General features: G+C 40.8%; 1 long non-coding RNA gene across 5 annotated transcripts in view; it reads right to left on the bottom strand.

The window, feature by feature from the left end:
* Nucleotides 1-22,911, bottom strand: part of LOC139760014 (uncharacterized) — a 44,767-nt gene extending 21,856 nt beyond the window's left edge. For all 5 annotated transcript variants that reach the window (XR_011715201.1, XR_011715202.1, XR_011715203.1 and 2 more), the window contains exons 1-2: nucleotides 22,762-22,911; nucleotides 21,534-21,827 (exon numbers count right to left, since the gene is read on the bottom strand). This is a non-coding gene — a long non-coding RNA (uncharacterized lncRNA). The remainder of the gene's footprint in view (nucleotides 1-21,533; nucleotides 21,828-22,761) is intronic.
* Nucleotides 22,912-23,493: the final 582 nt, after the last annotated feature.

Genomic DNA, 23,493 nt, shown 5'->3' with positions numbered 1-23,493 from the left:
AATTATATGGGAGGGTATTGATTGAGAGGGTGAAGGCATGTACAGAGCATCAGATTGGGGAAGAGCAGTGCAGTTTCAGAAGTGGTAGAGGATGTGTGGATCAGGTGTTTGCTTTGAAGAATGTATGTGAGAAATACTTAGAAAAGCAAATGGATTTGTATGTAGCATTTATGGATCTGGAGAAGGCATATGATAGAGTTGATAGAGATGCTCTGTGGAAGGTATTAAGAATATATGGTGTGGGAGGCAAGTTGTTAGAAGCAGTGAAAAGTTTTTATCGAGGATGTAAGGCATGTGTACGTGTAGGAAGAGAGGAAAGTGATTGGTTCTCAGTGAATGTAGTTTTGCGGCAGGGGTGTGTGATGTCTCCATGGTTGTTTAATTTGTTTATGGATGGGGTTGTTAGGGAGGTAAATGCAAGAGTCCTGGAAAGAGGGGCAAGTATGAAGTCTGTTGGGGATGAGAGAGCTTGGGAAGTGAGTCAGTTGTTGTTCGCTGATGATACAGCGCTGGTGGCTGATTCATGTGAGAAACTGCAGAAGCTGGTGACTGAGTTTGGTAAAGTGTGTGGAAGAAGAAAGTTAAGAGTAAATGTGAATAAGAGCAAGGTTATTAGGTACAGTAGGGTTGAGGGTCAAGTCAATTGGGAGGTGAGTTTGAATGGAGAAAAACTGGAGGAAGTGAAGTGTTTTAGATATCTGGGAGTGGATCTGTCAGCGGATGGAACCATGGAAGCGGAAGTGGATCATAGGGTGGGGGAGGGGGCGAAAATTTTGGGAGCCTTGAAAAATGTGTGGAAGTCGAGAACATTATCTCGGAAAGCAAAAATGGGTATGTTTGAAGGAATAGTGGTTCCAACAATGTTGTATGGTTGCGAGGCGTGGGCTATGGATAGAGTTGTGCGCAGGAGGATGGATGTGCTGGAAATGAGATGTTTGAGGACAATGTGTGGTGTGAGGTGGTTTGATCGAGTAAGTAACGTAAGGGTAAGAGAGATGTGTGGAAATAAAAAGAGCGTGGTTGAGAGAGCAGAAGAGGGTGTTTTGAAATGGTTTGGGCACATGGAGAGAATGAGTGAGGAAAGATTGACCAAGAGGATATATGTGTCGGAGGTGGAGGGAACGAGGAGAAGAGGGAGACCAAATTGGAGGTGGAAAGATGGAGTGAAAAAGATTTTGTGTGATCGGGGCCTGAACATGCAGGAGGGTGAAAGGAGGGCAAGGAATAGAGTGAATTGGAGCGATGTGGTATACAGGGGTTGACGTGCTGTCAGTGGATTGAACCAAGGCATGTGAAGCGTCTGGGGTAAACCATGGAAAGCTGTGTAGGTATGTATATTTGCGTGTGTGGACGTGTGTATGTGCGTGTGTGTGGGGGGGGGTTGGGCCATTTCTTTCGTCTGTTTCCTTGCGCTACCTCGCAAACGCGGGAGACAGCGACAAAGTATAAAAAAAAAAAGAATGATATGTGGAAGGAGACAGACTAATCATGTAAAGAATGACAGCTTATCATAAGCAGGGAGATACAATGTTATTTCTTACAAAATAAAGCCATGTCACACAATATCGTCCCCAAACATTTCATTTCCAAACGTGCAGCCTCTTTCTTTCCTTTCCATACACAGCCTTAAACTCGTATCTATACATCATCCTGGGGACAATTGTAAAGTACCTTCAAACATACCCATCTTCGCACTGCAGACAATGACCTCTTATTACACACATTTCTTTGTGTGCCCAATGACTCACTTTAGCCTCCTTGTTGCCGTATGCACCAATGTTCATTCCCAAATATCTAATACACTCAACTTCCTCTAGGTACTCCCACTTAAGGTTACACTCACACCCCTTGCCACACCCCATTACCTTACTTACATTCACATTAACTCTCAAGTTCCTCCTTTCACATTCTACAAAACTCTGACAACAACTTCTGAAGTTTCTCCATAGAGTCAGCCACCATCTGCAAAAAGCAACTGACTCAATTCCTCAGCCCCACATTCTTAGCAGACTGCATCCCTGTCCCTTTCTCCAAGACCTTGACACTTACCTTCCTCACCATCCTGTAAAGGGAACAGATGAAGCAGCCAAGGCAACATTAACCATCCCTGTTAGAGACTCACCTTCACTGGGAACCACTCCTCCATTCTAGTCACACATGACATACTGACTTACCCTCCTGGTAAAAAACTCATCACTGTACTTAATAGCTTTCCTACCACACTATATTTGTAGCAGCTTTCATAAGTCATCTCTGTCAACCTTATCATGTACTTTCTCCACATCTATAGATACCACAAACTAATCTTTCTTAGTCTCCAAATATTTCTTGCACTAAGTAAACATCTTGTCCACACATCACTATTACCACCACTAAAGTCACACTGAATCTCCCTAATCAGATGCTCTGCACATGTCGCCACCCTCTCAGTCATCACTCTGTTCACTTACCAGGCACACTTAACAGAATTATAATTCTATAACTCAAAAACTTTTTGTCACCCTTGCCCTTATACAAGGGCACCATGCATGCATTCTGCCAGTTCTCTGGCATCTCGCCTTGTGCCACACAAACGTCAAACAGCTTGACAAGGCAAATGAGATACTCAACTAATAATCCTTCCCCTCCTGCTGCTTTGCTAAACTAATCTAATACAAGAGTTTCACAATATCCTCTCTTTTTACCACAACAGCTAACATGACTGTCTCACTAAGCATGTCACCTCATGTTAAACTCATGAGCTCTATCCCTAGTCTCCTAACACACCCTAAGCAATCCTCACTCCTCACATCTCTTCCTTGTCCCATCTTCTCCCTTCACATTTGTATCATCTGCTCCCTTCACATTTGCCCCGTCTGCTTCCTTTACACTTACCCTGTCTGCTTCTTCACTCTTGTCTCATCTGCTCCCTTCACACTTGCCCCATCAGTTCCCTTCACATGTTCCCACTGTTCTCTTCACTCTTGCCCCATCTGCTCTCTTCACACCTGCCCCATCTGCTCCCTTCTCCTGCCCCATCTGCTCCCTTCACACTTGCCCCATCTCACTTCACACTTGTACCCACTGTTCTTTTCACTCTTGCCCCATCTGCTCCCTTCACATTTGCCCTATCTCACCTCACACTTGTTCCCACTGTTCTCTTCACTCTTGCTCCATCTGCTCCTTCACACTTGCCTCATCTGCTCTCTTCACACTTGCCCCATCTGCTCCCTTCACTCTTGCTCCATCTGCTCTCTTCACACTTGCTCCATCTGTTCCCTTCACTCTTGCTCCATCTGCTTCCTTCAAACTTGCCCCATCAACTCACTTCACACTTGTGCCCACTGTTCTCTTCACTTTTGCCTCATATGCTCCTTTCACTGTGTCCCATCTACTCTTCACTGTTGCCCCAGTTACTCCCTTAACTGTTGTCCCATTTGCTCCCTTCTGTCTTGTCCCATCTGCTCCCTTTACTGTTTTCCATCCGCTCCCTTCACTCCTGCTTCATCTGTTCCCTTCACTCTTGTCCCATCTGTACCCTTCACTGGTGTGTCCCATCTGAACCCTTCACTGCTGCACCATATGCTCTCTTCACTGTTGCCCCATTTGCTCCCTTCACTCTTGCTCCATCTGTTCCTGTCGCTCATGTCCCATTTGCTCCTTCCACTGTTGCCTCGTCAGTTCACCTTCACTCCTCTCCCATCTGCTTCTTTCACTCTTGCCCCATCTTCCTCCTTCACTGTTGCACCATCTGCCTCTTTCATTCTTGCTCCATCTGCCTCCTTCACTCTTGCACCACCTGTTTGCTTCACACTTCCAAACTATTTTCTTGTTCGCTCTCAAGTTCAACATTCTTTCACCCCGTTTCTCATGTTGCAGAAGGTAGTAGACAAGCACCAACCAGTAAGGTACTACTGCCACGGTGTTGAAAGGAACACTGACAGTGGCATGGTGACCTAACACTGCAGTGGCTGTCACATTCCTTACCTTGTCCCAAGGTGCTGTCCTTCCTCTCTGCCTCATATACAAGGGGAATGCTTAAACTCAATCACAAACAAACTTTTTTCACACCCCTAAACACTCTGTGACAAATAGTTCATGGGATTCTTTAGGCTAATTCAAAAATTTCCTTTACGTCTGGTGATGGGAGAATGATAAAGCTATCTAAACAGCTCCTGCATGTCATATGAAAAGATTAATAGTGGCAAAAGCAGGGTGGCTGGAAACCTTCCCCTCTTGTATCTTGTTTTCCAAAGACAGCAGCAAAAAAGGAATCCATGTGAGGACTTGCCAGCAAAGGCTCAGACCACAGCACCTGAATGTGTGCTGCTGTAACAAGGATGAAAAAAGGGAGAGATAGGTGCTATATTAGTGGGAAACTAAGATGTTCTACCTCTGAGTGAAACAAAGATGAGGAGGGGAAGAAGAATAGATTAGGAATGTCATACAGTTGAAGTCATGGGTTAGTAAGAGGACAGAAATGAAAGAAGGGAAGGCACTTCTACTCTCTTACAGTCTTTCAGGCTGTAAGAGAGTGAGTTTGAGACTGTCATGGGTTAGAATGAAAGTAGGCTAGGAAAGACAGACAACTGCTAGAGCATATGTATCTGGAACTGAAAAAAGTGAAGGCGGAAAGAGTGTACCTTGGGTGGGACTAAATGAATGCTTTGACTGTTATTATGCAAGGCCGTTAAGGGATCTAAATGCAAGGATGGGCAATATAGCAACTGAGGTTTATGAGGGTCTGCGGCATAAATTAGAATTGTAAAAGGCTTGTTGTGTGCTGAGTTGAGGGACAAGTGGAATGTCACAATTCTTCTTGGATGGCAAGTGTTAAAGTCTGTGGTCGGTATCAGAAGAGAGGAAATGACATCAGTGTGAATGAAGTGGCAAAATTAAGCATGTTCAGAAAAGAGGTCTGTGTGCTGCAACAGCAGGGGAGACTGAGCAAAGAATAGAATAAGGTGGGAGTAAAGAAACCTGTGTGTTTCAACAGCAAGGGAGGCTGAGCAAAGAATAAAACGAGGTGGAAGTAAAGAAACCTGTGTGCTAAACATCAAGAGAGACTGAACAAAGAATAGAACAAGATGGGAGTAAAGAAACTAGGGAAGTTGAAGAGGATTGGAAGGATATCAGGGAACAATGCTTAAATTAGTAGGTGAAGTGTTTGAACTGTGGTTGTATGAGAAACAGGAGTAAGAGGTGGAATGAGAAAGTTAAACTGCTTGTCAGTGACTATGGAGTGGTGGAAGAAGGCTACATATGAAGAAGGAATGCAAGTGATTGGAAGAAGTATGAAGGTATGTAGCAAGAGATTAAAACCAGCAAGGTATGAAGGAGTGCAAATGATTGGGAGAAGTATGAAAGAATGTAGCAAGAGGTTAAAACTAGCAAGGTATGAAGGAATGCAAGTGATTAGAAGTATGAAAGTATGTAGCAAGAGGTAAAGACCAGTAAGGTATGAAGGAGTGCAAGTGACTGGGAGAAGTATGAAAGTATGTAGCAAGAGATTAAGACCAGCAAGGTATGAAGGAGTGTAAGTGATTGGGAGAAGTATGAAGTATGTAGGAAGAGGTTAAGACCAGCAAGGTATGAAGGAGTGCAAGTGATTGGGAGAAGTATGAAAGTATGTAGCAAGAGGTTAACAGCAGCAAGGTATGAAGGAGTGCAAGTGATTGGGAGAAGTATGAAAGTATGTAGCAAGAGGTTAACAGCAGCAAGGTATGAAGGAGTGCAAGTGATTGGGAGAAGTATGAAAGTATGTAGCAAGAGGTTAACAGCAGCAAGGTATGAAGGAATGCAAGTGATTGGGAGAAGTATGAAAGCATGGGGCAAGAGGTTAAGAGCAGCAAGGTATGAAGGAGTGCAAGTGATTGGGAGAAGTATGAAAGCATGGGGCAAGAGGTTAAGAGCAAGGTATAAGAGCCGAAATAGACTAAACATGAGTGGAAATTTTCTATGATTCTGAGGAGGACTTATATAAGCAATTAATAACTTCTATGTGATTTCATTGTGGTTTTCTACTATGAAATAATGTTGAAAACGCATTCATCAGCACAATTGTTTTTCATACTATTCGCCATTTCCTGCCTTTGCGAGGTAGCATTAAGAACAGAGGACTGAGCCTTTGAGAGAATATCCCCACTTGGCCCCCTTCTCTGGAAAAGTAAAAACAAGAGGAGAGGATTTCCAGCCACCCGCTCCCTTCCCTTTTAGTCGCCTTCTACGACACGCAGAGAATACGTGGGAAGTATTCTTTCTCCCCTATCCCCATGGGTTCATATTGTTCATGGTGAGATGAGAAACACATGGTAGGATTCATATTTCCAATGACAGCAATATAGGAGTAAAGTTTTTGACAAGTAATATCTGAGGTAGAACTAATTTTTTCATACAATCATTGGTATAGGAATCTTGAGCTTTCTACGGAAAGTGCTCGTAGTCTTTGTTTTTCCAAACTCATGTGACCAGGTCCCTTTATTCAAATGCTAAACATACCTGCATAAAGCCCAAGGATGAAGCATCAACGACACTTTTCATCAACTGCCCATTTCAGGCAACTCGTCCTTCTTTCAAACTGGCTGTAACTGTTCCATCTCAAAAATGGAGAAAACAGTTACAATGATAGGTCACAACTGTTCACATTACTGACCCCATTACGTTCAAAATTTATCACTAGGAAAAGAAACATTCATCAGGTGTGTGATTAACCTGAGTTGTTAACTTAGAGCAAATGTGCTCCTGAGCTCAATACCCCCTTACAAACCTTTTGTTGTCAGTTTTCCCAGCAGAACCTTACATACCACAACAGCAGCCAGTACAGTCTGGTACACTGCTCACAAACTTTGCCAAGCACTTCCCTTAACCCTTAAATGGCAAGTATTTCTAATGACTACTCCCACTCGCAGAAAGAATATCCTTATAAGTTGACAGAACTGACATGCAGAAAAAAAGAGTAATACATCTACCTCTCTGCTGACCTAATGAAGTGTTCAGTAAGCAGGAGGAAAGTGGGTGACCTGCACATCTGGGGCAACCCTACCTCAGGACAAGATTGGAGGTCATGGAAGGCCTATTTGTTTGTTTTCCTGAACTTGACATCATAGTCTACTTTCTCTTTTTACACTGGCACAGCACTAGTGTTGAATAATATGAACATGTATTTAAGTATTAGACTATGCATGCTAAATTAACTGCTAATATTCATGAAACTTTTCAGCAATTTTCTTTTTTAAACATCATGGCAGTGCTAGGTACAGACAAACAGTCTCATTTGCACACAGCCACTCTCCATCTACCATGTATAATGAAAACAAAGTCTACCATCCACAGCCAAACCCTAAAGACTATTCAATGATGTACTTTAATAGCCTCTACATCCTGGTTCAGCCCACTGACGGTATATCCCCCTCCCATATACAACTTGAAATCATTCTATGTCATGCATGACTCTCATCTTCCTAAATTATCAGACCCAGATATCCCTATTTCACTTAATGCCTCCTTTCCTTCTTCGACACTCTTTCCCTCTTCCTTCTTCCACTTCTAACATGCAGAATTCTTCTTCATTATTCTTCTTTACTCATCTCCATATACCCGAGCCATTTCGGCACAACCGAATCAGCCCTCTCAATCATACTCTGATTACTACTACATCTCTCTTATACTATAATTTCTTATGCAATTAAACTGGCCATTATCATATATTGTCCTCCGGTTTTTCAATTCCAACATGCCTGTCTTCTTCCATTCTTTTGCATTAATGGTATGACCCACACCTATATGACACTATCATCTATACTATGTCTTCAAACATATCATTTCTTTTCTTTGACAGACAAGATCCTCTCCTTCCACACAATCCTCAATGTACCCACGACTTACCCCCTCTCCTACCCTGAAACTTACTTCAGCCCCCAATGTTTCATCTACTGCCAACTCCAACCCCAAGTATCCAAAGCACTCCACTTCCTCTAGGTCTTCCCCATTCAGACCACTCTCAAACCATTCTGTCTATCTCCTTCCTGCACCCTATCACCTTGCTTCTGCTCACATTCACTCTCAACATTCTCCCAGACTGTCATGTGGAAGAAATAACCTTGCATAACTATGCCTTATTTTCTCTATATATAACCCTAGGTTGATGAAAACTTCAGTAAGAATTACCAGGAAAGGAATAGGACACTTTTTAACAAAAAACCTAAGATATCCCTCCATAAATTGCTAGTCGCTCATACTCATAACACAAAATCTAACTAGAGTGTGTAATATACTATCCATAAATATACCCATTTCATTCACCACCAACATGCATGCACCTGTGTATGAAGGAAAAGGAGAGTGTAAAAATAAGCAAAAGTCAAAGAAATATGCAAAGCCTTCCGTATTCTTCCCATTCACTTATCACTGTCATTCTTTCATACATGTTTGCCATTACACACATAAGTAAAGATGAACCAGGAACAGGTGAAAAATATGACTAAATCTGCTCACATCCTCACCAGCTTTCATGTATAATGCACCGAACCCAAAGCTCGCAATCCACAATCAGGACCTAGATTTTTCCATGGTTTCCCGTGACAGCTTCATAGGTCTTGGTTCACCCCACAGAAAGCACATTATCCCAGGTGAAACAAGTTACGTATATTTTGCTCTATACCTTTCACATCCCGCGCTCTCCTGCATGTTTATGCCCCAAGCCTTCAAAACATATTTTACTTTATCCTTCCACCTCCTCCTTGGTTTATCCCTTTCGCTTGTTCCTTCCACTTCTGACATACCAGTCATCTTTTCCTCACTCATCCTCTCCATATGTTTAAACAATTTCAGCACAGCCTTTCAACTCTCCCATACATACTTCCCTTACCACCACGCCTCTTTTTTACCTTACTTCTTATTCAGTCATATTACCACACACCATTTACTGTCCTCAAACATTAATTTCCAACACATTCACCTTGTGCCTTACATTTTTGTCTAAGACCCACACCCCACATGAATACACCACTAACCTGATTACTATAACATCAAACATTCCAATCTTTATTCTTGAAGACAGTGGCATTTCTGTCCACATATTCCTCAATGCACCCTAATCCCTTGCCCCTCACCCACTCTATTAGCTCACTTCAGCTCCCATGGTTCCAATCACTGCCATATCCACTCCCACCAGGTGTCTAAAACGCTCCACTTTCTTAATGTTTTCTCCATTCAAAATTGCACTCCATATAACCTTTCTTCATTCACTGCTAAACCTAATAACCTTGCTTTTATTCACATTTACACTCACCTTCCTCCTGTCAAACACTCTCCCATACTCAAACACCAGCCTGTGCAGTCTTGAATCTGCCAGCAGTGTGATATTATTATCAAACAACAACTGACTCACCTCCCAGGCACCCCCCACCCAGAATAGACTGCAAACCTGCTCCTCTCTCCAAGATCCTTGCATTCACCTCCTTCATCACCCCACCCACAAACAGATTAAACAGTCATGGTGACATGGCACACCCCTCCTACAGACCCATTTTCACTTTGAGTCACTCACCTTTTTCTCAACCTTTTCCTCTACAAGCCCTACTCACAGTTTCTATCAGCTTTCCTCAACGCTCCATATATATGTAGCATTTGCCACAAATCCTCTCTCTCAAATGTATCATATGTTTTCTCCAAATGTATATAACACACATGCAAATCCTTCTGTTTCTGTAAGTATTTCTCACACACATTCTTCATAGCGAACATCTGATCACACACCTTTACAACTACTAAACCCACAATGTTCTTCCCCAGTCTAATGCACTGTGCATGCCACCACCCTCTCCATCACCACTTTTTCTACAACTCAATTATGCTAAACAAACTTATACCTCTGTGACTCAAACACCACCTTTGTCCCGCTTGACCAATCCTCAGGAACCTCACTGGGATTCATACTCATAATGAACATCGTAATGAACCAGTAACAACACAATTACTTCCTTTCTCAAGAAATTCAACACCAATACCATCCACTCCTCCTGCCTTGCTGTATGAAAAAGAAATACAAACTGGGGAGAAAAAATGTAAAAACCAAGAAAGAAACAACAAATCTCCATCTTCACTTCTTAACAAGAGTTATGAAATAAGCTTAATCCCTCAACAGCAGTGGATCAGGCCAACTCAGAAGTATTCATACAACTTTTAGAGCATTTTTTGTTACTTTTAAATAATATCATGAGGGAATTTTCTTTTACTACGTAAAAAGAAAAAGGAACAAATACCACTTTATGGTTTAAACTCCCCTAAAGCACAAACTCAGCTACTTCCAGATTGCAATCTTTTTTTCTTCATGTCTCTCACAACCAAATGCATAAGTACTAAAAATCATCCACCTCTTACATTCTCCTTTCGTTCTAATCCTCTTTAATCCTGAACACAAGTCCTTATATTCTTTAACATAGTCTGACAGCTCATTCTTCATTAGAAAAGCCATCCCTCCTTTACATTCGCCCTCTCTCTTCAAACTCTAAACTTTAACACATAAACACGAGCAAAATATACCTTCTTTCCCTTCACTTGTGTTTCATTAAGAGCCAGAACATCCAGGTGAATGTCACCAAACAGCGCCCCTATCTCACCTTTCTTTTCTTTCTAGTTACAATCATAGACATTAAGAGTTTCTATCCTGTGTCTTCAATGAAAAATCATCACTTAGCTCCTACCTGTAACAGGTTTTAAAGTGATAATACACCTCCCCGACTGCCATCCCTGTTCATTATTTCCCATGATATGTAGGAGACACATGTAATGTTCTTACTTCCTTAAAAGGGGTGGGAGTGGGGTACTGGAAATCCTTCCCTCCTCTTTTACTTTTCCAAAAGAAGGAAAAGGGACTGGACTTAGTGAGGATTTTTCCCTTTGATGCTCAGTCATCTGTTCTTCACACTACCACCCTAACGTAAGAAATGATGAATATGTATGAAAGAAAAAAAAAAAATACACGTATAAGCATGTATGTGCATATATACAAGTATGCGAGTGGATGGGTATTTTTTCATCTGTTTCCTGGCGCTGCATCATTACCACAGGAAATCATGATCAAGTACAAGAAATCGAAAATATATGAATATTCATAAATATCAATCTATCTATATCTCTGAAGCTCATTCCCTTCAGGATATCCCAACAGAGGGTGGCCATGGCACAACAGTCTCCACTTAACCCTGTTCTTACATGCCTCACTCACATACACCATTCCTCGTATTCTCCCACTATTTCTCTCCCTCCTGTATTCCTCAACCCTATTTGCCTATGTCACAGGTAGTCTTCCACTTACACTGACTACTTTAGCTGTACTATCATACACTCCACTTGTAAACTCCCAGTCTTGCATTTTTTCCATATGCCCGAACCACCTCAAAGTACTACATTTCACTCATTCTTTTATTTATTAAACTTTGTCGCTGTCTGTTGTGTTAGCGAGGAAGCGCAAGGAAACAAACGAAAGAATGGCCCAACCCACCCACATACACATGTATATATATATATATATATATATATATATATATATATATATATATATATATATATATATATATATATATATATTTTTTTTTTTTTCTTTTTTTTTTGCTTTGTCGCTGTCTCCCGCGTTTGCAAGGTAGCGCAAGGAAACAGACGAAAGAAATGGCCCAACCCACCCCCATACACATGTATATACATACGTCCACACACGCAAATATACATACCTACACAGCTTTCCATGGTTTACCCCAGACGCTTCACATGCCTTGATTCAATCCACTGACAGCACGTCAACCCCGGTATACCACATCGCTCCAATTCACTCTATTCCTTGCCCTCCTTTCACCCTCCTGCATGTTCAGGCCCCGATCACACAAAATCTTTTTCACTCCATCTTTCCACCTCCAATTTGGTCTCCCTCTTCTCGTTCCCTCCACCTCCGACACATATATTCTCTTGGTCAATCTTTCCTCACTCATTCTCTTCATGTGCCCGAACCATTTCAAAACACCCTCTTCTGCTCTCTCAACCACGCTCTTTTTATTTCCACACATCTCTCTTACCCTTACGTTACTTACTCGATCAAACCACCTCACACCACACATTGTCCTCAAACATCTCATTTCCAGCACATCCATCCTCCTGCGCACAACTCTATCCATAGCCCACGCCTCGCAACAACATTGTTGGAACCACTATTCCTTCAAACATACCCATTTTTGCTTTCCGAGATAATGTTCTCGACTTCCACACATTCTTCAAGGCTCCCAGAATTTTCGCCCCCTCCCCCACCCTATGATCCACTTCCGCTTCCATGGTTCCATCCGCTGCCAGATCCACTCCCAGATATCTAAAACACTTTACTTCCTCCAGTTTTTCTCCATTCAAACTCACCTCCCAATTGACTTGACCCTCAACCCTACTGTACCTAATAACCTTGCTCTTATTCACATTTACTCTTAACTTTCTTCTTTCACACACTTTACCAAACTCAGTCACCAGCTTCTGCAGTTTCTCACATGAATCAGCCACCAGCGCTGTATCATCAGCGAACAACAACTGACTTACTTCCCAAGCTCTCTCATCCCCAACAGACTTCATACTTGCCCCTCTTTCCAAAACTCTTGCATTCACCTCCCTAACAACCCCATCCATAAACAAATTAAACAACCATGGAGACATCACAATCCCTGCCGCAAACCTACATTCACTGAGAACCAATCACTTTCCTCTCTTCCTACACGTACACATGCCTTACATCCTCGATAAAAACTTTTCACTGCTTCTAACAACTTGCCTCCCACACCATATATTCTTAATACCTTCCACAGAGCATCTCTATCAACTCTATCATATGCCTTCTCCAGATCCATAAATGCTACATACAAATCCATTTGCTTTTCTAAGTATTTCTCACATACATTCTTCAAAGCAAACACCTGATCCACACATCCTCTACCACTTCTGAAACCACACTGCTCTTCCCCAATCTGATGCTCTGTACATGCCTTCACCCTCTCAATCAATATCCTCCCATATAATTTACCAGGAATACTCAACAAACTTATACCTCTGTAATTTGAGCACTCACTCTTATCCCCTTTGCCTTTGTACAATGGCACTATGCACGCATTCCGCCAATCCTCAGGCACCTCACCATGAGTCATACATACATTAAATAACCTTACCAACCAGTCAACAATACAGTCACCCCCTTTTTTAATAAATTCCACTGCAATACCATCCAAACCTGCTGCCTTGCCGGCTTTCATCTTCCGCAAAGCTTTTACTACCTCTTCTCTGTTTACCAAATCATTTTCCCTAACCCTCTCACTTTGCACACCACCTCGACCAAAACACCCTATATCTGCCACTCTATCATCAAACACATTCAACAAACCTTCAAAATACTCACTCCATCTCCTTCTCACATCACCACTACTTGTTATCACCTCCCCATTTGCGCCCTTCACTGAAGTTCCCATTTGCTCCCTTGTCTTACGCACTTTATTTACCTCCCTCCAGAACATCTTTTTATTCTCCCTAAAATTTAATGATACTCTCTCACCCCAACTCTCATTTGCCCTTTTTTTCATGTATATATATATACATGTCCACACACGCACATATACATATCTATACATTTCCATGTATACATATATATACATACACAGACAAATACATCTATACACATATACATAATTCATACTTGCTACCCTTATTCATTCCCGTTGCCACCCTGCCACACATGAAATGACACAACCCCCCCTCACTCTACACACGTGCAAGGTAGCACTAGGAAAAGACAACAAAGGCCACATTCGTTCACACGCAGTCTCTAGCTGTCATGTATAATGCACCAAAACCACAACTCCCTACCCACATCCATGTCCCACAAAACTTTCTATGGTTTACCCCAGATGCTTCACATGCCCTGGTTCAATCCATTGACAGCATGTCGACCCTGGTATACCACATCGTTCCAATTCACTCTATTCCTTACACGCCTTTCACCCTCCTATATGTTCAAGCCCCGATCGCTCAGAATCTTTTTCATTCCATCCTTCCACCTCCAATTTGATCTCCCACTTCTCGTTCCCTTCACCTCTGACACATATATCCTCTTTGTCAATCTTTCCTCTCTCATTTTCTCCATGTGACCAAAACATTTCAATACACCCTCTTCTGCTCTCAACCACACTCTTCATATCACCACACATCTCTCTTACCCTTTCATTATTGTCCTTAAACATCTCATTTTTAACACAGTCACCCTCCTCCAAACAATCCTATCTACAGCCCATGCCTTGCAACCATATAACATTGTTGGAACCACTATTCCTTCAAACATGCCCATTTTTGCTTTCCGAGATAATGTTCTCGACTTCTACACATTCTTCAAGGCTCCCAGAAACTTCCCCCCTCCCCACCCTGTGACACTTCCGCTTCCATGGTTCCATCCGCTGCCAAATCCACTCCCAGATATCTAAAACACTTTACTTCCTCCAGTTTTTGTCCATTCACACTTACCATCCAATTGACCTGTCCCTCAACCCTTCTGTACCCAATAACCTTGCCCTTATTCACATTTACTCTCAGATTTCTTCTTTCACACACTTTACCAAACTCAGTCACCAGCTTCTGCATTTTCTCACTCGAATCAGCCACCAGCACTGTATCATCAGCGAACAACAACTGATTCACATTCCAAGCCCTCTCATCCACAACAGACTGCATACTTGCCCCTCTCTCCAAAACCCTTGCATTCACCTCCCTACCAACCCCATACATAAACAAATGAAACAACCATGGAGACATCACACACCCCTGCTGCAAACCGACATTCACTGGGAACCAATCACTTTCTTCTCTTCCTACTTGTACACATGCCTTACATCCTCGATAAAAACTTTTCACTGCTTGTAGCAACTTGCCTCCCACACCATATACTCTTAATAACTTCCACAGAGCATCTCTATCAGTCCTATCATATGCCTTCTCCAGGTCCTTAAATGCTACATACAAATCCATTTGCTTTTCTAAGTATTTCTCACACACATTCCGCAAAGCAAACACCTGATCCACACATTCTCTACCACCTCTGAAACCACACTGCTCTTCCCCAATCTGACGCTCTGTACATACCTTCACCCTCTCAATCAATACCCTTCCACATAATTTCCCGGGAATACTCAACAAACTTATACCTCTGCTATCTCAACATTCACCTTTATTCCCTTTGCCTTTGTACAATGGCACTATGCATGCATTCTGCCAATCCTTAGGCACTTCACCATGAGACATACATACATTAAATATCCTTACCAACTGGTCAACAACACAGTCACCCCCTTTTTTAATAAAGTCCACTGCAATACCATCAAAACCAGCCGCCTTGCCGGCTTTCATCTTCCGCAAAGCTTTCACTACCTCTTTTCTGTTTACCAAACCATTCTCCCTGACCCTCTCACTTTGTACACCACCTCAACCAAAACTTCCTATATGTGCCACTCTAACATCTAACTCATTCAACAAACCTTCAAAATACTCATTCCATCTCCTCACATCACCACTATTTGTTATTACCTCCCCATTAGCCCCCTTCACCAATGTTCCCATTTGTTCTCTTGTCTTGTGCACTTTGTTTACCTCCTTCCAAAACATCATTTTATTCTCCTTAAAATTTAATGATATTCTCTCACCCTCTTTGCCCTCTTTTTCATCTCTTGCACCCTTCGCTTGACCTCCTGCCTCTTTCTTTTATACCTCTCCCAGCCATTTGCACTATTTCCCTGCAAAAATCATCCAAATGCCTCTCTCTTCTCTTTCACTAATAATCTTACTTCTTCATCCCACCACTTACTACCCTTTCTAATCTGCCCACCTCCCACACTTCTCATGCCACAAGTATCTTTTGCACAAGCTATCACTGCTTCCCTAAATACACCCCATTCCTCCTCCACTCCCCTTGCATCCTTTGCTCACACCTTTTTCCATTCTGCATTCAGTCTCTCCTGGTACTTCCTCACACAAGTTTCCTTCCCAAGCTCATTACTCTCACCACTCTCTTCACCCCCAACATTCTCTCTTCTTTTCTGAAAACCTCTACAAATCTTCACCCATTTTACCACCCCATAATTTAACCCCTTTGCATTCCCTGCCATACCACAGCTCACATGCACCCCTAATTTTTTTCTTCATTCCATCTAGTCACACCACATGCTCTTCTGAAATGGCTCATTTCACATTCATGTTTCAACTGCACATGTCTGGGCTGGGAGGATTATGCTGTTCTTTAATCCTCTCTTCACTTCCAAACTTACACCTCTAACCTTCATTAAGGGACACAATGACTCTTCTACCCTGTAGTGCTCGCTCCCTTATCTCTCCTTCCCTATCACCAAACTCACCCAAGATAGCTCCTAGGTACTTAAATTCTCTCACTTTTTCCAGTCTTTCTCCAGACATATCCAAAACACAATTCAATACCCTTCCTTCTTTCATTTTATATGATTTTACAAAGTCGATACTTTCAAACACTTTTACTATACTTTTACTTGCATTTAATCTTCAATCACCTATACTTACACACATCATGAAACACACTTACAATCTTCTGCAACTCCTCTTCACTCTCAGCAAACAACACAGCATCATCCACAAACAGGATTGCCACTAGCCACCATATCTCACCACCACACTCCATCTCTGCACCCTTTTCCCTAGTTTTGCTTTCATTTTTCTTATCACTCCATCCATATATATGCTAAAAAGCCATGGCAATATCACACAGCCCTTCCTCACCTACATGTACCCCAAAACTTTCACTTAACTCTCCATCCACTCTTACACACACATTTACTCCTCCATAGAAGGCTTTCACACCATCTGACAGTTGTCCCCTTATCCCATACATCCTCAACACATCCCACAAAGCATTCCGCTTGACTCTGTCTTATGCTTTCTCCAGATCCATATAAGCTGCAATACAGTTTCTTACCTTTCACTAAATACTTTTTCACGGTCATCTTTACAACAAAAATCTGATCCACACATCCCCTACCTTTCCTAAAACCAACTTGATCTTTACTTATTATGTATTTACTCACTTCCATCACTCTATCAATTAACATTCTTGCATAGATTTTTCCTAGTTATACTTTACAAACTTATTCACCTTTATGCACAGGGTTAGCATTCTTAGTCAGTTTAATAAAATGATTTTACCAGTGACTTTCCCTATCTGGACAAGTTATAATATTTTGAGCCCTCATTATGGATTCCAAGAATAATCGGTCCCTCATGATTTCGGTCCTGCCAAATGTAAGTATTGTTAAATCTACTGATAAAGGGGCTTCAGTGAAAATAAAGTGCTGAATATGTATTTGAATGTCCACTATCTATAACTTAAAAGAAGATCCTGCAGAAAATAGTAAAATTCTAGACTGAAAATTACTCTGATTGAGGTATGCATTCATCCAGTTATTAATCTATTGTACCAAATCAGTGTCTCAACAGAAAATCAATACTGTAATCTACTGTAATAGAAAGGAAAATTATCTTACACTTGCCAGTAGCAGATACCTTACTGCACTCCTTCCTGCCTTTAGACCACCAACTATGAAGTTGTCAGTCCCACAGTTACCTATCTGTATACTCTACCCAGCTACAGTATTAGTGTATTTGTTTGGTTTAAGAACCTAATAGTTTGACTAGCGCTTTGTTTAATTACAGTATTGTACTCCTCTATATCTTAGTAATGCACATATTGACCCCTTCTATATGCTTTTTCCACTGAAGTGTTCCAACAGACTTATCTTTTCATTTCCATTTTTTCAGATGTACATATGGGCAAATTAACAAAACATTTCATCACAAACAAAATAATTTCTTTAAATACTACACTCTGTTCCTTACAATCTAAACAAAGTGGATGATTATGTTAGTATGAGAATGCTATGATTTACTGACTATTTCTAGTAATGAAATTAGCTTGCATGACTTTACTGCCTGATAAGCCTTAAAAATCCTTGGAAATGTTCATCATCTATACCACAGAAACATTTTCAATCCAGCAATTGTTGATCCAATCAATCAGAAGTGAATGCATTTTTTTGTATTCCCTTAAAAATATACATAAGATATAAGAAAGCATGCTCATTAAAACCAAAAGAAAAAACATTTCCAATACTGTGTTTCCAACATTTACATACCTCTACCCTACCAAGCACACCTATATTTACAATGATTAACTATCTTTCTAAATATCTCACTATGTGGTGATTTCAGTGCACATCACCGATATGATTAACCACTCACTCCACACAGCCCTGTAGTACTACAGTCTTGAGCAATTACATATACTGCATATCATGAACCTCTGTAACCAACCCACCAAGTTACATACCAATCTCACCCATATACCTACTTCATTAGACACAGATTTTTACTTCTGCTCCACTTATGGAAGACCAAAATACCCTATCCTCCAAACACCGTCTAATATTAATTACAATCTGAATCAACAAATACACACACAAAAATACACACAAAAAATACACACAAATTGTACCTGTGCATACCATCAAGCTTTCACAAATTTAAAAAATCCAAAATTACAACCTTTTATTCTAAGCTCCAACCAATTATCAGACCTTACAACAGTCTGTTTCAACATCGTCAACTCACAAATCAGCTACAGAACTCTTCCCAAGCTCATAGAAAACATTTTAACCTAATCTTCTCCCAACAGATTCACAACTTCATTATACAATAAAACACTTATGGCTAATTTAACTTTTTGAATTTGAAACAAGTTTTCTCTCCAAGATGGTGTCCCAAGAAAAAATGAAACAATTCTGGATGATCAGGGAGTGAATACCTCCAAACCCAACATATCAGTGCAGAGGCTTTCTTCTGTCCATCTCTTCTGGTCAAATAACAAACAAACAAAGCATTTGGCCTCATGAACCAGGAGCCCTCAGCCAGTGACCACCAATGGGTTTATGTCACTGACACAATCAATCCTGGCCAATCAATGCTTACTTATTCACAAATTGTGTCACCAACCCAAGGTGGTTACCATAGGTGTAAAGAAAATATTTTAAAAAATGAAGAAGTTTGGGCAGGTTAAGAAAAAATGAAATTTGCTCATGGGATACTGCTGCAGAAATTGTTTTTCATATTTCAAAGGCTTCATTTCTCTTTTCCAGAGACCTGTTAAAAGATAAGAGCATAACATATGAAGGCGAAAAAGTTTTTTCAAGAACTAAAAACCAGCAACAGCAATCATAATGCCTTTATGGTGAGCTGGAGGAGAATTGGAAGCCAAGTCATTAGCAAGAGGAATCCCTAGCCATAAAGGAAAGATCCGCCATGATTAGACTAAATTATGGTATCATTTAATGAAGTTTGTTTTAGAAGTGGATCCAGAAGATGAACTAGGGGAAAAAATATATCTGGTTCCATAGACTCCAGATCAGGGAAAGTGCATCTATTACTGCTGGCCTTCATTCAAAAATGGGAAAACGTAACTTATGAAAAAAGCAATGGCTCTGGAGGCAAACAGACCACTTGGTGTGCTGCGACACCTAGAAAGGGAACCACTTGAGAGCATATTTCAATAAAGACATCACTGTTCCTTAGGAATTTGATCTAAGGTGGGCATCTGCCCAAACACTGCATACTCCTCTTAGATAAGCGATTTGGAAGAACAGGTTCTTGGACAGAGCTAAAAGCAGTATTTTCAGTTAACTCTTAAAAGATGCAGAAATCTGTAAGATCCTGTTCTTCATAGTGGCAGACCACAGTACCATCCATCAGAAATAAAATTTGACATCTAGGTTTCAGTGTATTCTTGGTAATGAAGAACCTTGGAACCAGATCTTTTATTATTTATTTAGTTATTACACTTTGTCGCAGTCTCCCGCGTTAGCGAGGCAGCGCAAGAAAACAGACAAAAGAATGATCCAACCCACCCATATACACATGTATATACATACACGTCCACACACGCACATATATATACCTATACATCTCACGTATACATATATATACACACACAGACATATACATATATACACATGTACATGATTCATATTGTCTGCCCTTATTAATTCCCGTCGCCACCCTGCCACACATGAATTGACAACCCCCTCCCTCCGCATGTGCGCAAGGTAGCGCTGGGAAAAGACAACAAAGGCCACATTCGTTCACACTCAGTCTCTAGCTGTCACGTTAATGCACCGAAACCACAGTTCCTTTTCCATATCCAGGCCCCACAAAACTTTCCATGGTTTACCCCAGACGCTTCACATGCCCTGGTTCAATCCATTGACAGCACATCGACCCTGTTATACCACATCGTTCCAATTCACTCTATTCCTTGCACACCTTTCACCCTCTTGCATGTTCAGGCCCCGATGACTCAAAATCTTTTCCACTCCATCTTTCCACCCCCAATTTGGTCTCCCACTTCTCGTTCCCTCCACCTCTGACACATATATCCTCTTGGTCAATCTTTCCTCACTCATTCTCTCCATGTGACCAAACCATTTCAAAACACCCTCTTCTGCTCTCTCAACCACACTCTTCATTACTTACTCGATCCATCCACGTCACACCTCATATGGGGTACTGAAATTCCTGTACCCCATTAACAATTAGCCTAAAAGAGAAAAAAGAGATTCACAAGAAGACAGAGACCATAGCAACTCCACATGTTCAGTCTTATTTTGAGAGGTCACTACTGCTGAAAATTCGAGGGTCAGAAAGTTTTACTAAGGTATGCCCTAAGACTTATCTAATGAGCTTTAGCATTCACATAAGCAGAATAATCTGCCAAGAATGCAAGGATATTTTCCAGGATGATCTGCAGGATGGTTAATTGTTTCAATTGCTTAGCTTTTAAGGATGGATGCATCAATTCAAAATAACACAGGATCCATTGTGTTGAAAGATGCAAATCTTCAAATGAAAGCTCTAAACATTTACTCCTTAGCTCTCCTAAACATCAAAAGACAAACATGAATCACCATACTTTCTGACCTTTGGTCCCACCCAGTAGATGTGTCCAGCTTTCAATGCACTGTGGGAGATCTAGAGAAGGGGTACTTTGGGAAGGAAGGTACGAAAGGTAAGGTATGGATGCAGAATATATAAATCGATCATTAACATGGTCACCCAAATCCACTTGCAAGTTGTTACAATGTGAGCAAGTTATCATATTTGGCAAGAATGTGTCATCTTCAAAGGACAGGAAGGAATATCTTTACAATATTCTCACTCCAGAGGAGTATATCGTTTTTCTCTGTTCCTCCAAGGAAAATATGATGCGTGAAGTGGGAAGTAAAAACTGAAAGCTACTAAATTCAAAAAAAAATTCCAGATAGACATCTTGGACTGCAACATCATGCACAGAACAGGGGAATACCCATCATAAGCAAGTCTTAATGAATTCAAAAGTTAAAAAATAGAGGCAAAATGCATAAAAATAAGTACAAATCTACTCTGAAATATATCAACTTCAAACCTTACAAGAAAAAACTTACTTTGCAAATCTAGCAGGTAAACCTGCAGGAACTCCACTGACTGCAGCTGGAAGAGATACTCTTGTACTAGGTGTGCTACTAGAATTAGTACCGGAGATCCACCATGTTTAGTACAGATTATGGTACCATTTAATGAAGTTGACAAATGCAATGCCAAATGCTCCTCTTCTCAATTGACAGCTTGACACATTAGGCTCCACTGCTACATCACATCAACTTTTTCTACCACAATCTTATTTTTCTTGTTGAGTTAAAGAAAAGTTGGCTTCTTAAGTCTTATCTGGAGTCTCCATGCTGAAAATAAAATAATTCATTAGACAATGAAAGCGACTCTCAAATGGTTAAGATTTTGTAGTGTGTAATAAGGTCCAAGATGGGACTAGAGAAAACATGTAAAAATGTAAATCACCAATCAAAACATATCAAAAAATGAATGATCAGACAGCTATGAATATCATCACTGGGCCTAATTAAGTTTAATGAAATTTGGAGACAATCAACTTTACAATTCTTTCACTTGTTTATCATCCTGCATATCATACTGGAAAATAGATATATCTATAGTATTAGATTATTAAGCTTACTACACTGACATTAAACTTTGCAAAACTACAAGTTCCAATCCTATGTTAACTGACAGGTGCAATCATATCAACCTTAACCTCATTTGAGATCCTGATTTTTTTCCCCTACCAAAAAGTTATTTCATTCAATAACAAATATCTCAAAGTAATTCCTTCAAGAATGTATGCTTTAAAACCCGGATACCTTAAATGCCTGAAGACCACTTTCCATAACCAGAACATTTCAAAGACCTGCTGGTTTGTGGGTTTCCTCTGGGTTATGGGATCAAAAATGCAAATGACTGATTTAGAGGTTCATCTCTGAAGCATGAAATATTCGCCAGGGCAAACTACTTTTGGTGGGTTGTTGAAGCACTCATCGGAATAACACCTGGCAAATGAAACTGAAAATAAATCTTAATGTAAATGCTGAGATGAACATGGGCAAGGTATCGGGAGTGGAAAGCCGTGAAAAAGTTTTTTCTCAACTCAGAAAATTGAATAAATTAATAAATTCTCCTTGAGGCAGTGTCCTCTGAGCATGAGATATATTCTCAAAGACTTTCTCAGGACTTTCCAACTTTCAGGACTTCTGGTGAGGAAGTGCTAGCCTGCCTTCCACTGATCATAGACCCTCACTGGGATGACATCATCGACCTACTCACCTCCAGTCCATCAGAGCTCACCATTTGGAGATTATGATCCCCAACCCAGTGACAGTCAAAGCAAGGACACAGGAAAGAGTTTTCAAGAATCAGAAGGAAATGGCAGGGCAAGATATGAAAACTAGAGGAAAATAAGAATAAGAATACATCTAAAACAAATATGGATACCTGCAATGGAATCCAACTCTCTGAAAGAAGAATTCGTGGAGCCACACAGGATAGACACAAGAATGTCCACAATAAAGTAACACCAAACAAAGGTGGAAAACAAGTTCTTACAATCCCTTGTCTTGACTTTCTCCAATAAAAGGTTTCAGATTAAGAGGCCACCTTTTTCAAATCATATGTTCTTGTATCAAACCCAGGTTGAGTCAATCATACAAGTTCCTATATCCAGAGATATATTCCCTGCTGAAAGGCTCTTAAAAATTCTGGATGCACAAATAAAGCTAGCTCAATAATCTCTGGAAAAGTAAAAAATCTCTCATGATGTTTCACTGGGCACAAGGCAAGATGCTCTCTTGATGAAATCTTTCAAGAGCAGATGACACAAGAGGTATTTCTAAATTGCAAGAATTTCTTTATCAGCCAAGAACCTTGAGTTTAGGGTCATCTTGACCCATACGAGATTGCTGTTCAAGACAAACAACTGGTCTCCATAGAGAGAAAAACTAGAAATGTTTATCCCAACAGGGGCCTGTCCGATAACAGTAATATGAAAACTCTGAGGGA

Source organism: Panulirus ornatus, chromosome 34 (assembly GCF_036320965.1).
Source record: "Panulirus ornatus isolate Po-2019 chromosome 34, ASM3632096v1, whole genome shotgun sequence".
NCBI lineage: Eukaryota > Metazoa > Arthropoda > Malacostraca > Decapoda > Palinuridae > Panulirus > Panulirus ornatus.
The sequence above is the reverse complement of the archived record's forward strand: the minus strand, read 5'-3'. Positions and strand labels throughout refer to the sequence as shown.